The sequence below is a fragment of the Serinus canaria genome, chromosome 9 (assembly GCF_022539315.1).
Source record: "Serinus canaria isolate serCan28SL12 chromosome 9, serCan2020, whole genome shotgun sequence".
Lineage (NCBI taxonomy): Eukaryota > Metazoa > Chordata > Aves > Passeriformes > Fringillidae > Serinus > Serinus canaria.
Genome location: NC_066323.1, coordinates 22,913,446 through 22,929,715, shown reverse-complemented (window position 1 = coordinate 22,929,715; position 16,270 = coordinate 22,913,446). Strand labels below are relative to the sequence as shown.

The following is a 16,270-nucleotide window of genomic DNA, read 5'->3' as shown; positions in this document are numbered from 1 at the left end:
GTTTCAGTGAAGTATTTAATGGTCTGGAGCAATCACAATTATCTATCAGCTGCTGTCCTTTTCGGGTGGGGTAAATACAGAGCACAAGCCCTGCAGTTTTAGGGTTGTGTCCTGTCCAGACTGCAATGAGATACTGAGGTGTTGCAGTCTCTCAGAATGGCACTGTCTGTCTTGAAAGAGGAATGCCAAATTCCCAAGGAGAAGCTATGTAACAAGGATTCAGCTTTGCCATGGGTTTGTGGACTATAGGATAGTTGCTGACTTCAAGCTGGGCTGTCAGGCTTGCTGGTTGCAAAAAGCAGCAGGATGTGGGGCTCATCCAGCTGGATTTAAGTTGGAAACATTGAGCCTTCTATGTCCAAGCCTGTGCTGCTAGGCTGCCTGCTGTGTCTTCTCTGCTGTCGCCTTGTAATGGAGTTTGACAAGGATTTTTCCCTCTGGAAAACTCGGAAGAACTTGGCTTCCTTGCACATTCATGGAGATCATTTAGTGACACCAGTACCAGGGCCCTGGTGGAGTTGAAACAGCAAGTGAGTAACAGACTGTAAGTAACTGCAGCGACGCTGCCCTTGCAGGGAACTCTTCTGTGATTTATTTTAAACAAAAACAATTTGTAAGTTGTGGTTCATTGAAACAGTTGATCCTGAAGAACAGTTCTCCTCTGGAAGATGACTGAGCACAATAGATGTGCAGGTGGCCTGTATCAAGTGTGGTTTACTGAAGTTGCAGCCAACATAAGCAAGTGTTGCTGGTAACACAGGGTGTGTGTGACCCCTGTGCAGTCTGAGTGTGAGCTGTTTTCTGTGCTCGCTCTTGCATCTTCAACTGAAGCTTCACCTGGTTCCACTCAGGGACCAATGTAACTGCACCAGGCCTGCTTAGTCTATATTTAATAATTAGTATTTTTTGGCAGTACCAGGGAGCAGAAGCTCTCCCAAACTGAATTTGCAAGGTTCCAGTCAGAGGAAGAACGTGCATGTCAGCTGCATGCATGCACACAGCCATGCATGTCACATACATGCTCATCTCCCCCTGGGACAATGCAATCAGGCAGCAGTACCTGCAGTCACTGTCAGGGAGCTCTGCTCTTGCTTTCCAGTTGCTGCACACATGGAGCATGAGTCAGTGGGACAGAGGAAGCACAAGGCAGATGAAACAGCTGGAGAGGAAGGCAGAGGTGTACTCAGCATGGATCAACTCTGTTCAGCACTTGGAAATTGGGGAATGCAAATGACAGCTTTCACAGTACCCAGGGAGCATTTGGGGACTGGGAATTCAGCAGGAAGGCTGTCTCACTCCCTGCCTCTGGATTGCTTTGGATGAAACATGAAGACACCCAGGCTTAGCTGCACAATGTGCCTTTTCAGCTGATAGGGGCTGTGAATCCACTCTGACCATGGCCAGTCCAGAAAACAATGTCAGGAGGATGAAGTATTGTTTCTTGAACTTCTTTAGCTGCCATTGTGGTGAATCGAAAAGGAGTTTTCCTAGTTGGTGTTCTCAGGCATGGCTGCATGTGCTGCTGGATGGGGCTGCCAGGGAGATCATCTGAGCAGGATTTATTCTCATCTCTAACCCAGTGGATAGAGGCAGTGTCTCTGGAAACAAGGATGTGTTCAATATTCAGGGTCTGTCCTGGGCTGAATGCACAGAGTTGCATCCAATTTTGCAAGCAAACTGTTCTAGCCCTGTCCAGACCTTGGATAGGAGGTGGAAAAGAAATTCCAGATATTGTTGGCACATACCAAGGAGTTTTGGGGGAAGAGCTAGACCACAAAAATGAAGTGAGTCTCAAGATTCCATTTTGGGTGTTGTGGCTTCTGCAGACAGGTGGTAGGAAAAGGCAGCATCTGCTACAATCTGAAGTGCCTTAGGTGGTGTAGACAGGGCTTTTCAAGCACTTCTCTTTCTCTTGTTCTTGGGTTATTGAAGGTGCAACTGTATTAAAAGTCCAATTACTGACTTAAATGCTCTCTTTCCATGTAAAGTAAATTCCTTACTTTATATACAGACAAAGCAAAGAACTGATACCAATATTCAGATATGCAATGTGCCTGTCACACACAAGAACCCCTGTCCAGTGGATATCTGCTCTCAGAGCTGTTGCCTGTCACACACAAGAACCCCTGTCCAGTGGATATCTGCTCTCAGAGCTGTTCTGCAAGAGAAACCTAAACAGCAAATGGTAAACCATCCCTTCTGCATCCTATTGCACCTTTTCTCCAAGGGAAACATAGAAAAAACATGAATATCCTCTACTGCCGATGGTAGATATCTTCAAAACAACCTGGGCTCAGGAGACAGCTGCTGTGATGTCAAGAATGCTGAGTTTATTACTACTGAAACCAAGCTTGTTCCCAGCTGTGTGCCATTGTACTGCATGTGCACTATCTTTGCAACGTGTTGTAATACCTACTCTAGCTTGTAATTGGCTATTAAAAAACTAAACAATAGCATAAAATTAATACCCAATGTACCTGGACTCCATCTAAGGGATTTTCATACCCCAGGGAATAGGGGAATGGCGGGGTGTGGAACTGAAACACCAGGGAGCAGCAGCCAAGGCTGCACCAGAGGACACTTGACAGGAGCTCTGTGGGTTTGCCCTAGGACAGGGGCAGGACAGCTCCTGTTCCCATCAGATTCCCAGTGGGTGTAAGGAGGGCAGCAGGCTGGGTGCCTGGGCAGCCAGCAGTGCTGCTCCTGCTGTTTTCCACCCATCTCTGCCTTTCTTCCTGGCATGGCAGACAGAGACAGCAGCGTCAGCCACTCCTTGTCAGGGGGAGATCAAGCCCAGCCCTGCTCCTGGGAGGGGCTCTGCCACCCCTGGCAGGGCACAGCTCACTGGTTTGTCTCCTGCACTCAGTCAGCAGATAAGAGCATGGGAGATGGACTGCAGGGACCTGGCAGTTGTTTGAGGAAAGTTTCAGCCTTGTCCAAATGATGCAGAAAAGCCACTGGGGGCTTGCAGCCTCCCCCCAGGGTGGAATGGGGAGCTGGAGGAGGGTGGGCAGGGAAGCACACTCTGGCTGGCTGGGTTTGTCTCTGTAGGGTGGGTGATGGCTTCCTTTGATCCTACAGCTTGGCGTTCTCTCCCCCTCAGCAAGTCTGGCTGCTCAGCTCACTGCCATGTGATATGGGCACAGCAGCATCCTTATAAACCTACTGCTGTCCTTAAAGATACCATTTAGCTCCCTGGTGCTTTCAAAAAGGCTCCATGTGGTGATTCTGCTCCCATCTCAGAGGAACATCTGCTGTACTGAATAAATATAAACCCAAAGCCTTTGCTCACCCCAGGAGCTGCAGCACCCTTGCAAGGCAGAGGTGTGCAGCTCTGAGCACCATCTTTGTCCCCCCTCTGGTACAACTGCCCTGGTGTGTCCTGCCTTGCAGGCACAGTTTGAAGTGCTTTGTAGCCCCCTTCATGCTCAGTGAGGTACATTTTTACCTCATCAGAGGGACCCCCAACATCTCCTCTGTCAGCATAGCTGCTTGCTGCTCCTTCTGACATGAGGGAGCCAGGGAACTTTCCTGCAGGGAAAGCAAGCTCGTGCAGGGAGTTTGCACCTGCCAGGGTTTTGGAGAGGCTCAGAGGAGTCACTTGCTCCACTGTGACTCTAGGGAGTGCCAGCTCTGGCTCCAGCTCACTGGGGACAGCTGGAGTGGGTGCCTCAGGTAAAGCCCCAGCTGTGGTGCTGCTTTGTCCTGCTGCCCATGGCTCCTGTCAGCCAGCCAGGATGTGTGGAGCAGAGCTGTCAGAGCTCTGTGATGGCCTTGCTGAGCCCCCTCCCCAGGGACTCCCTGTGCATTCCAGCCCAGCTGTGTGCTGCTCTCAGCCTCCACCTGCAGCCCTCTGCCCGGGCAGGGCTCTCCCCTTCCCTTGGTCCTACACCACGCCAGGGAGCCAGGAGTGGCACAAGCCCCAGCCTTATTCTGCTGCAGGGCCTGCAGCTGGCATCAGCTTGACAGTCAGCATTTTCTTCCTCTGTGGCTACCTCATCATGCTCAACAGAAAGAGAATTTAAATTGAAATCCATCTGGATTTGAAACATTGGAAATGTGGGGAAAAGGCTGCAGAAAGATGGCTGCTCCTATGGAGAGCACATGCTCTCCATTTGCTACCAGACTTTTGTAATTACTTCCATTGCCTTAACTTGTTCACTTCACAACAGGAGAGACTCTGAATTTTGGAAGCAAATTTTTGTGCTTTTTGAGAGCTAGGCTCCTTAAGATGCCTGGAGTTAGGCACTCAAAATAAAAAAACATTCTTGAAAACACTAATTAGATTATTTTAATAGATCAGCTCCCTGGGGAATGATGGCTAGAGTGGATAGGAAGATTGCCAGACTGAGGGCTTCCCTCATGAGCCACCTGCCCTGACCTCAAGAGCCAGGTTTAAGGGCTGCCACATTTCAGGGCCACTCAGCTGCTGGTTGATAGCAGTAAGTACATGGTACAAACAGCACCAGTTTGTGGCATTCACATTCTCTGGAAAAATCCCTTCACCCGGGGTTTTCTCCTGGGAAGCTGAGAAGCCTCAGAGAAAAGGAAAACAATTCTTATCTCATTTGCTTCTCCTGTGCTGTGCTCATGTGGAATGTGTTTGGGGATTGTTCACCCACAGGTGATTGTTCCATTGCATTCTGCTGGGAGTTGTTTTCACTCTTTGGCCAACCAGGGCCAGGCTGTGTAAGACTCTGGAGAGAGTCAGGAGTTTTCATTATTATCTTTTTAGCATTCTGTAAGTGTCCTTTCTGCATTCTTTAGTACAGCATAGCATTCTTTAATATAATATAGTATTATAAAGTAATAAATGAGCCTTCTGAGAACATGGAGTCAGATCTATCATTCCTCCCTGAATACAATACCAGTTTCCACAGATCCAACTCCACAGTCTTGAGTGTGCTCTGGAAGCAGTGGACAGCAGACACTGCTTCACAGGGGACACATCCCTCCCACAGCACAGGTAGGAAGCTTTGGGCAAAGTGAAGAGGAGCCCACAGGGAGCTCCCTGCAGTGTGGTCCTCACCTGGGGCTCTGTGGTGTTCTGGTCCCTGGGTGTGAATGTGAGCAAGGGTTTGTCTGGGTCCAGCCCTCAGCTATTGATGCCACTTCAGCTAATGCTGAACCACATTTGCAATGACTGAAAAATACACGGGATAAGCACAAGTTTAAATGTCTGAGTGTTAGTCAGGCCCTGGGGGAGAAAATATCGGTGGCCAGTGGGAGATAGAAACACCAGATACTGCTTAATTTACTGGCACAGAGGTTCATGGGCTGGGAGCTGAACCAAAACAAAACCGTGGCTGTGCTGCTGGGAAAGGCAAGGGCTATAAGCTCTTGTAAGAGCCTCCCACAATCTTACTTTCATCAGTTAGTATAGAGAAAATATACAGCCTAGCTGACAGCAACTCTTTACTGCTCGGGGAAACAAATAGCTGCTGCAACCGGGGATGACAGACAGAGCAGAATTGTGCTTTCCCGGGCTGAATAGAGCTGTGAAGCAGCATCTGAAGGGCTTGAGCAGAGGTGATTAAAGAAGATGCTATCTCCCAACCCCAGCAGACTACAAAAGGTGTGTTTTCAATGGCTAAATCATGAAACAATTATGGCCCGGAGTGTAGTCAGGTTATTTCTTATCTTTCTGATGGCCTGCTGGCAAAATCTGTTTTCTTAAATGAGGTTTGTAATGTCTAGTACTTCCAAGGAAAGCTGGTATTGCTGCTGCAATGTGTGTGGTAGTGAGGATCAAAATAAACATAGCAGGCATTGCTAGAACTGCGTGGGCTTGTAATTAATATCCCATTCCTCAGGGAAGTGATATTTTCATTTTGGAGAGACTTGTTGCTGGTTACGCAGGAGTGCTGGGGACTGTGCCTGCTCCAGTTCCCCTGGTGCTCTCCCAGCACAGGCAGGTTTGACATTTCCATCTGAATTGCTCCTGCTGGGTTCTCCAGAGCTGCTCCTGTGGAGGGGAGCTGGCTGCCTGAGGAGCCTGTGGTGATGCCCTGTGTCTGCGTGGGAGTGTGGTGTGTGTGGATGGGTGCTGACACCCAGCCCAAGGCACTGCTGCGTTTCTATAGGTAAGTTTTGATCACAGCACACATGAGTTTTTTCTCATCCTGGCCCCTGACCATCTTGCTGTGCCTTTTGCTGGACCAAGATGGACCAAGTGCCAAAGTCCTTTACTGGAATAATTTGTCTGAGACAGTGGTGACCAGGTACCAGCAGGCAGCAGGACCCTTCAGGATCTTCCCTGAGCCTGCCCAGGGCTGAGGGCACATAGCACTGCTGAGCTTTAGGTCTGCAGCTCATCCTGAGGGAAACAGTGCCTTTGCTTTGTGGTTCTCTGAAGACAAGCACAAATTATTGTTGTAAGCTTTAGTGCAATGCACACTTGCAGAAAGGCTGCTTTATTAAGGGTTTCTTCTGACATTGTGAGAGGTTTGCTATGAGGAGTTTGTTCTCTTAAAGAAGAAACACCAAAGGGATACCCATTGTGCCTTGCAGAGAGAGCTAATCCATGGCACTGCAGCTGATGGTGTTTATTTCTTCCCACTGTAACATCCAACCTCACCATTGCATTCAGGCAATTAAAATTCCCAATTGTCACACTGCTTACTTGTGAGATGGGGGAAAAGGACGTGATGGCAAAGAAGTGTGAATGAGTGAAATCAGAGGAAGAGAGAACAGGCTGCTGAGAAGAGCAAAGTCTGAAAGGCAGAGCATGTTTTAACACTGAGCTTTCCCAGCAGCAGGTCCCCAGAATGTAATGGGTAGGTGGTGAAGCCACAAGGCAGCGTGATCTTCTGGAGTGCCCTTCTGCATAATCCCTTCTGCAGGGTCACTCTGCATTCATTCCTTTATAAGGCAAAGCCTCCCCTAGGGCAGCCCATGTCAGCCCCAGACAGCTGAGCAGGGAGAGGGCTGAGGAAAGGAGAGCCAGGGCTGGGATCTGTGCTGGCTCACAGAGCTCTTTAGGCAGCTGCTCTTTGGGCTGGGGCTTTCTACCCCTTGTGCTCAGGAGCTTCCTGGCCTGGTACATCAGGGGTTTAGAGAAAATGTGTTTTCCCTCTCTCCATTTAGTCAGACAGTAGAGACTTTCTCAAAGACAACAGAGAGCCATCAGAATTGGAATAGTGTTGTGAGTTTCTTGGGGTTTTGTGTGATTTTTTGTGGGTTTTTTTAATGAAGGAGTAGGATATTCCAAAATGGCAACTGTCCTGAAAAGTGTCCTGAAACTTGCTAGGAATTGAAGTAGATAATATGAATAAGGGACACACTGAAAGCTGTCCATGTTTTAGAGTGTGATGAGGCTTTGAGATTATTTTCCTGTCCTGGTTCTGTTCCACAGTTCCTGTTTTCATGTGAAATCTTGGTAAGTTTGAGCTGCCTCAGGAAGTATACACTGGCTGGTCCTTGTGACCCTTGGGCCCCTTACTGAAATATCATATGTCAGGCTGGGAAAAAACAAACCCTATAATTCATCTAGAATCTTCTGGCAGGCAAAAGCATGGAACTGGAGTGTTTTCAGGACTTGTGAAGGAAGCTTGTCTTTTGACAGTACTTTTTTTAACAGTCTGAAGGGCAGAGCTAGGAACTAGATGGGCATTTGGCACAGATCTTTCAAAGTCCATCTTGGAGGAGCTGTTAATTCAGGCCAGTAGTGTCTGTAAGGCACCTGACTTGCTGCACTTCTGAGAAGGAACATTTGATTCTAGCTCCTGACCCAAAGGCAGTGGCTGTGTAGTGGTTGTGATTAAAGTAATGGAGCAAAAGCCTTGGCCAGTGTTTGGACAAGCCTCTCTCATCTGCCCAGAAGATGGATGGGAAAGCTCTTCCCAACTGGGCTACCCTGCTGTTACAGGTGGGTTACAAGAGTTGGAATCACTGGGGGTCCAGCCCCTCTGCCTTTGAAGGAGCAGGAGATTTGCTTCAGTGGGAGCAGCTTCAGCCTCAGGTGGCCAACAGCCTGAAGTTACAACAATGTGCCTTGCATCACATTGAAAAGGATCTGGATTTCTAACAGCAGCTCCTCTGCAAGGAGATCTGATCCATTCCTATTTGTTCCCCCATCAGATGCTGCCTTAGAAATTGGTGGTTCAGTGTCTCTGCTGCTTTAAGGTAACTGCTGACCAAAGTGCAGGCTTTGTTATTTGTGTGCCCTAGTAATTATCTCAAGGCAGATGCACAGCTCTGTAAGCTCAGAAATTGTGGTTAAGTGTCTCTGCTGCTTTAAGGTAACTGCTGACCAAAGTGCAGGCTTTGTTATTTGTGTGCCTTAGTAACTATCTCAAGGCAGATGCACAGCTCTGTAAGCAGAGGGGAAGGAGCCAGTTGCCAGTGGAAGGTCATGCTGGGATGGAATCAGGGTTGCTTCCTCCATGTCCTCTGTGAGCCAGGTGATTGCAGTGTGCTGCAAGGGATATGAGGACTTAGAGGAAAGCCAAGGTTTTGTCTCTCAGGATGCATGGAGTTTGGAGCACAGCTGCTGGACTGCCACTCCAGCCCCGCACTTTTACTGAGCACAAATGTGGGGAACCAAAGATGGGAGTGAAAGGGGTCAAAGAAGGAGTGAGTGGATAGCCTGTATCAGTGGGAACAGCCTGGAGAGGAAAAAGAAGAGGTGACAACTGAGCTGTCAGTCCACCACCTGGTCTCCTTTCTGCAGAAGTGCAGTGTGGGCCACAGCTGGTCAGGCCTGTGTGTGTGAGGATGTGTGGAATTATATGTTCATCATCTGCTGGTTACAGGAGATCAGTCACATACCTTTCATCAGTTTTACAGGCAAGTCTCCTGGCTGAATTTCAGAGATGGGGCCTGAAAGATACATGGAAGACAGTGAGTTTGTTTTATTAAAGGGTGTATTTCTGTACACCGAGGGAAGGAGGGCAGTCTGGAGTGCTGAGGAAGCTGAGTGAGCCAGTCATACTCAGGAAGGAGGGGAGGGGGGTATTTCATGCAGGGGAAAGGTATCCACAGCTGTCCTCCTGCTTGAGCCAGGCTGAATGGTGGGCATCGCAAATCCCAGGGGGCTCTCAGCAGGAATGGGACAAACATCCTCTGCTGATGGTTGGAATTTGAAGTAGATCAAAAATAGACAGTGTATGAAGTGTGTTAATTAAGAGGGTTTCAGCTGTCACAGAGTGTGAGGATGCAATTAAAGGTACAGCTCTTGTTGCACTTTCTTATTTCTGATGCTGGGTAAGTGCAGTTTCCTGTCACTCTCACACACTGAGGGGTCTGTTGTCCTGATTCCCAGATGGGGGAATGATCTATACCACTGTCTGACACCCTGGCCAGGGAGATGGGCAGGTCATCACATCCTGGGAAATGGAGAATGAAAAAGTCATGAGACCACATGGTTTCAGCAGATACAGCAACTCAGAGTGGATCAGTGGAGTCTATTTAGAGCTGTTTGCCCAGCCTGTTTCTAAGCATCCCCAGTGACAGCACCTGTTCCCATGAGATTTCCACTTGGATTTTCTCCAGTGCAGGTGCACTGAGGCTCACTGTGACTGGCATTCAAGCTGTGGAAGCACATATGGCAGGAGAGCAGCAGTCCCTCAGCAGTACCCTGAGTAAGACTGGAGGCTGGAACATGACTTGCTTATAAATATACCAAAACCAAGAGAATTGCACACTTTACTTCCATGAGTGCTCAAAGGATCAAATCCTCTCCACTTTCCTACCAAACTGGTCAGCAAAGGCCACACAGCTGGTGGGAGGCAAGCAAGCTGCATAGAATTGTGATTGCTCTGCAGAACAGTCTTCTGCTCTGGAAGACTGCTCCTGTGTGGGCCCTTGGTTTTATGTCAGTAGCTCAGAAACAAGCCCAAAGGCAGGCAGGGGCAGGGGAAAGCACTCTGCAGGGCATTGCTGAAAAATGTCCTGACTCTGGTGGTAGTCACTGTCACTTACTGGTCAGACTGGTATTAAATTTTCCCTCATTGCTTGAAAAAGGAGAAAATGCTTTTGAACTGTATTCATCATTTAGGCAAATAGTGGCCAATCTGCTGAATGTCTGGAGGGCCACATCTTTAGGAGTGTCACGAACATTTCCCACTGGCATAACTGAATCTGGAAGTGGAGTTGACTTCCAGACTTGATAAACCTCCCAGGGATGGTCCCTTTTTTCTTGTGACAAGAAAGAAGAATTTGGTGACAGTACTATTGTGCCATGATGCACATCCTTTTTTCCTCTTATTCAAGAGGAAAAGCATCTCAGTGAGTAAGAGAACAGAGGGATCAAAAGGAGAACTTGCTGCTGTGACTGGGGTCCTGGGTTTAGACCAAGTTACGTACCTGGGACCTGGTGCATTTTGAAGCTGTATGGATTTTCCCAGGTGGGAAGAACATAATTACTTGGATACACAGTATCAGGAGAACTAAATTCAGATTTTAAAAGTTGTGTTTTTCACTGACTGGCCCTTCTAACGTGGGTGTAGAAGACCTATTGCTTGCATTCAGGGGAAAGGTGGTGAAGGGAAAAAAACCTATGCAGTTTGCATTTAATGGGAATCTGGCACTTCTTAGCAACACTCAGGCAAAAAAGACCCAATAACCAAAATGTTGAGAACGAACCTTTTTCAAGTTACAAATTCCTGAAATTGCAGAGCTTTTCCTTGAGCAGTCTTTCTGCATTTAGCTGAGTGCTTAATGAGTGACAGTTTCTCAAAGATATTCCCTAATCATAACCATATTCTAGGGAGACCAGTTACAGCATCGTTATCATCTCTTCCTCTGTGAACATGTTATGTCAGGTTAATAATGGTTGCAGCAGGAAAGTGTGATCCAGCCCTCTGAAGCACAGCCCTGGCTAACATTCCTGTAAATGATTCAAGGTGCACGAGTAATCTTACTGAGTTCATTTGCCTCTTAATTTCTAAGTACCACCTTGTAAAGAAGATTCAAGCAGTATAGGTAGAAAGTCTGCTTTGTTCTGTTTTTAAGACATGGCAGGAGTTCAGATCCTCCTTCCTGCAACATAAATACTGTGCTTGCTGCAATTTTTAGCAAAGATAAAAGCACATTCACTCTAAAGGGAGAATTTTTCTTTCATGGCATTCACAAATCATAGTGGTCAAGGTAGTTGGGTATCTGCAGAGACAGCTGGTGTTGCTGTTGCAGTCTTCTGAAGAGTGCATTGGGATTTCAGGGAGCTTGGAGGCAGCTGCCCTCAGGAATTCTGCCTGGTACCTTGCCAGCACTCTTATCCTTGTCACTCTGCCAGGCTGTCCGAGGGGAAGCTCATTAGTGCTGGGATGGGGAGCTCTGAGGAAGGGATGAACCTTGCAAGGTGTGAGAAGCTCAGAGGTGGCCCAGTTTCCCATATGCCAAGATCACAGTCCAGGAAAAGAGGGTTTGAAGCATGGTGATGGTAAATGGTGCCATCTGTTTCACCAGAAAATCAAATTGCCTGGATAAACTAGTCTGTTCTTTAGAGAGCTACTCTGTTCTTTAGAAACTGTGCACCAAAGATGTTGCTATGATCACTCAGGCCATTCACAGTTGCAGACTGAGGCTTGTAAGTCTTCTAGCTCATGGTTTTACACTCATTTTTTTCAAGCTGTGTAACTGCTGCCCCACTCAGAGCTGGGACTGCACTTGAGACAGTTCCTTCTCACACTCTTTGTGGCAGGCAGTGACAGCCAGGCATGGTGCCCAGGGGCTGCTGTACCTTTCTGGAGTGTGGTCCATATGTGTGAAAGCAAATCTCATTCATGCCCAGGCATGCTGAACACCTAGGATGCTTCAGCCAAAGCTAGTTGGAAAAGAGTAGATGCATTCCTCTGATGTTCTTAAAAATGCAAACAGCAGTCTTTTTCTTGAGTAGCTGAAAATGCTGTGAAATGCTCTGTTTAGTTTTGTCTGGGATAAAATGTCCCACAGGGATGTTTCTCCTGTCCCTTTCCCTTCCCCACAATTCCTATGAGTAGCCCCCACCATATTTCTTGTTCATGCTGAAATGTGAGCCCTAATGGAAGTGTCAGGCAAGGAAGAAACAGGCAGGTTAACACAGAGCTTAGGGTTGAGTCCAGCAAAAAGTAATCTCTTATAATCCCTGGAAAATGTTCTTTCAAAGCAAAAAGGTGTAAAGAAATCCAACAGCTCTATCCCATGAGATGTAAACCCATCTTTGGCATTAGATGGGTATGCAGGTTTACTCAGGATGTCAGGGTTCCTTACTGCACCAAGTTAACAGTGTAGATACAAATGTTCATGGGTACATCCAGAGGAAAGTTGAGTTGTAACTGTTATGGGAATCAAACAACAAGTTTTTAAGACTTCTGTTTGAAATCACCTGCTAAATTGATATTTTTGGTCCCATTAACCACACAGAGATACGCCCAGAAACCAAACATCAAACAGCACACAGAAGTGATTTTTGTTTCTTTCATAAGTACTTCTACAGCCTCAGAAGTGAGAGTGGAATTGAAAATAGGGGCAGGAAAAAAGATCTTTAAACAGTTTAAAAAAAAAAAAAAAATCATTGCTCTAAAATGTCTACTGCCAAATTTCATCACAAACTAATTCCTTGCAGCTGAGCTGCAAACCTCTATGAAAATAAGGGTTTACAGTGGAAACACTGACTAACTATAGCTGTGCAATGCCATGAATAATGACGCTCTAATTACGCCTCACGATTTACTGAGACCTGCTTTCTGTATTGCTGTTGCTGGTTTGGGGAGCAAGATCTTTTTTTTCTTGACTGTGGTTTGCTTCTTTTTGTTCATATTGTGTTGGCACACAGTTTTTGAAAAGCTTTTCTCTGAAGGGAGCTGGGCAGACAGCTATGATTAAGTATGAAATGATTGGTTGAGCTGTTTGTCAAAGTTATAAATAGGATACCACACAAACCCAACACTAATCTCACTGAAAGACAGATACTGGCAACATTTCTTAGTCATCTGTTCCTGACGCTCAGGGGAGAACAGCTACACTTCCATTAAGTTTTCAAACAGAAGTTGCCTAAAATACATTTCTGTGGTAAAATTTTGGGCATATGCACTGTAAGCCACACTGAGATCTAGCAGGGTGTTGGAGTTTTAAATGTTCATCCCAGTTTAAAGCTGGTCCTGTGGATCCACCTCTCTGTGTAGGGGTGAAAGGTGATGGTTTGATGTTTGTGGAAACAAAGATCTGTTTGTGAAGCAGTTCTGGCAGGACCAGACTGATGTCCTTATCCCCTCTCACCCCTGGATTAATTTTAAGGGCAGAAGAGGAGATCCCTAAAGATGTCCTTTGCATCTTCAGGTTTACAGGCAGCTTTCTGTAATCTGCTTTTGGAAGATCAGATGGAGGCATAAAAAGAAGAGCAGTGGCACAGGTTTCACTTATGTGCGTCTGCAACCAGAAGGGAAAGGCAGCATATTGAATTCCTTCTGCTGCAGATCTCTCACACAGCAGCTTCTGCAGGCTCCAGCCTGGATGCTGCTCCTTGTCCACCCCAGTTCTGCATCAGCTGCACCCATTCTGTCCAGCTGGAAATCTGTAATTCCGTGTTCCCACAGGATGAACCCCCTATTTGCCGTTTGCTCTCATGGTGCCTCAAATTGTAGGGAAGGGCTTGGCACTTTTACTGCTGGCCAAAACATTCTTGAGACAATTAAAGCAAAGCAATAGCTGAAGGAGAGCCAAGCATTTCTGGGGCTGAAAAAAGCTTCAAGTTGCAAAGTGAAAAAGCCCACAGCAACCAGAACTTGCCCCTCCAATCCTGCACCTTCCCACATCCCTGCCAACACATACAGCAAGGAGTTTTAGAGGAAGTATAAGCACTTCTAATTTATGGCATAAGTCAACAACTCTTCATAGGTGAAGTCTCTTAATTTTTTACAGAAATCTAAAAAAGGATTATCTTGAATTTGTGGGGTTTAGACAATTCAGACATGCATATATTTATTTTTAGCTTCAGTAAGTGTACACACATCTATGGAATTTCAGATTAATGAGCTTCATTTAACCTAACATCTTAAAACTTTTGAGGCATGGACATTTTGGTTTTGCAAACTCTCAGAATCAGAATAATGTCCAAAAACTTTGTTTAGTGACTAGTTAAAAATAAGGTTTTTTGCAAATTCAGGAGTCAATTTCATTCTTACCAGCAGACATAGTGATTGAGGGATTTTTTAGCTTCCTGATTCTCCCTTGGGAGATCTTTGTTGCTAGAGAGTAAGACCCTCCTTGTGTGCACAGAGCAGCTCCCCTGGGTGAGCTGGCAGTCAGGAGTGGGGCTCATCAGGGTGGGCAGCAGTGACCTGTGCCCTGTGCAGCCTTCCCAGCCTTCTCCTTTGGTGTGGTACACCCTGCTCATCCCAGTGTGCTGCAAGGCTGGCAGAGGGATAAGGAACAGGGAGTGCCTTCCAGGAGCCCAGGGCTGAGCATGCAGCTGAAACCCAGAAAAATGATTTTTGTGGTTTGCACAGCAGCATCAACTGCTTGAGTTTTGCTGGGGTTGAAAGGAGATGTTCTCTAATTGCTGACTTCTCCAAGAGAGGTCAATACAGGTTTGTTCTCTGCAGTGAAATGACTGGGACCAGCCATGAGCACTCCCCATTCTTGAGCAGTGGTTTTACAAGCTTGCTGAAGCTCTTTAGTCTCTATCTCAAACCAGCCCCAAGTGAATACCACTATTTTCCTTGCAGAGGACCTGGAAAAGCCTTTTGGTTTTGTCCCTTCCTCAGCTTCCTGACATGGATTATATAAATTATTGCCCCAAAGTTTGGGTTTTTTAATGGAGAATAATCCAAAGGCCTTCAGCTCTTAAACTTCTTAGTATGAACTACATCTTTAATCTTAGTTTACTATCCAGATTCCTTTTGCAGTCTGATCCTACTGGCAGTGAGTTGCCAGGCATGAGGAAGAGCTTACAGTTTCTCCAGTAGATATTTTTCTGAGAAGAAGCTAGTAAAAAAGATTCTGCTTAATGAATTGCTTTGCCTCTTATGTAATAACATATTTATGTTGTTATGAAGCCTGCAGTGAAGCTGCATCTGATAAGAGTGATAGGTTTCCAGTTTGATCTTATTTTAGATTGCAGCAAACTGAGAATAAAAAGACTCTTTGTTCCAAGAAGAAAAAACAGAACCAAACATCTGGTGAGAAGCTGATGTGCTAAGGACAACTCTGAAAGAGGTTGATAGTGATGGATTGCGACACACGACTTCAATGGGTCCCCACAAGTGTTATGTGAAAAGACAAGATAATTCTTCTCTTGTCTAAGATTCATTTCAAAAGTTTTCTGGTTTTCAGGGAAGGGGAGAGGGAAGAGTGTAACAGTGCACTGCCTGTGTGTTTTTCCATGATTCTTGCAACTGGTCCAGTTTAGACTGAAGGCTTCTTTCAGGATTGATTTACTTGGAGAGTGTTCATTGTAGAGCATGTCCTAACTCCCAGTGGGAGCCTTTTATAATGGATCATCTCCTGTAGCAGTGCTGCTCAGAAGCACTCCCACTGTGTGTCCAGTGCCCAGAAGAGGATCTGGGGAGTGTTGGATTCAGTGTGTTCAGTCAGTTCTGCTAGCTGGATGTCTTTCACTGCTTGTGGTACATGTGGATTTGGCCCTTGTTCTTTCATTCCTCTCTCAACCACTGAAAAAAAAAAAAAATTACTGCAAATTATAAAGCATTTCCTACTCTGTCCTTAAATACAGTCTTGGATTGTTTCACCCTGTGCTGATTCCTGCTGTGTGTGCACAGCTCAGAGGCAGAGTCAGGCCCATGTAGCCAAAGGCAGGTCCTGAGAGAAACTGGGGCAGCAGAGTGATGGGAAGGGGTATTCTGTTTCATTCAGAAAGACACTCCCAAAACCCAAAGGAGCAATGCGTGGGTGAAGTGCTTTCATGCAGAGCTTTTCACTAAGAATCAAGGCTGTTGTCAGCACTTGTGACATTTTCTCTGTTCCCTTCCTCTGGGCAGTTTGCCACTGTAACATACACAGATGACATTAGGATTTGCAGACTGTCGTTTCTGAAGGCACTCTTATCTAATCTGTACTTAGTATTTTTCCAGGACACGGAGGTGGCTCTTTCTCCTCTGTTAATTAACTTTTTTTTGCCCATGTTTGCCTGTCTTATAAATTCCTCTGACATCAGGGTCTAGGATTAAGCAAATTGATACCACACTTCCAGTGTGTGTGAGCTTGACACTGAGCTGACAGCCTCGGAGCCTGAAGTATTTTGACACATGAACAGAGCAAATACAGAGGGAAGTGCTGTTCAGCCTCCTCCACATGCTCCTGCCAGGCTCTCTGCTTGAGCAGCCTGTGTCAG

The 16,270-nt window shown here is 46.4% G+C and overlaps 1 protein-coding gene across 1 annotated transcript in view; it reads left to right on the top strand.

The window, feature by feature from the left end:
* The window catches only part of GPC1 (glypican 1), a 204,302-nt gene that overhangs the window by 80,055 nt on the left and 107,977 nt on the right, over positions 1-16,270 (top strand). The window lies entirely within an intron of this gene.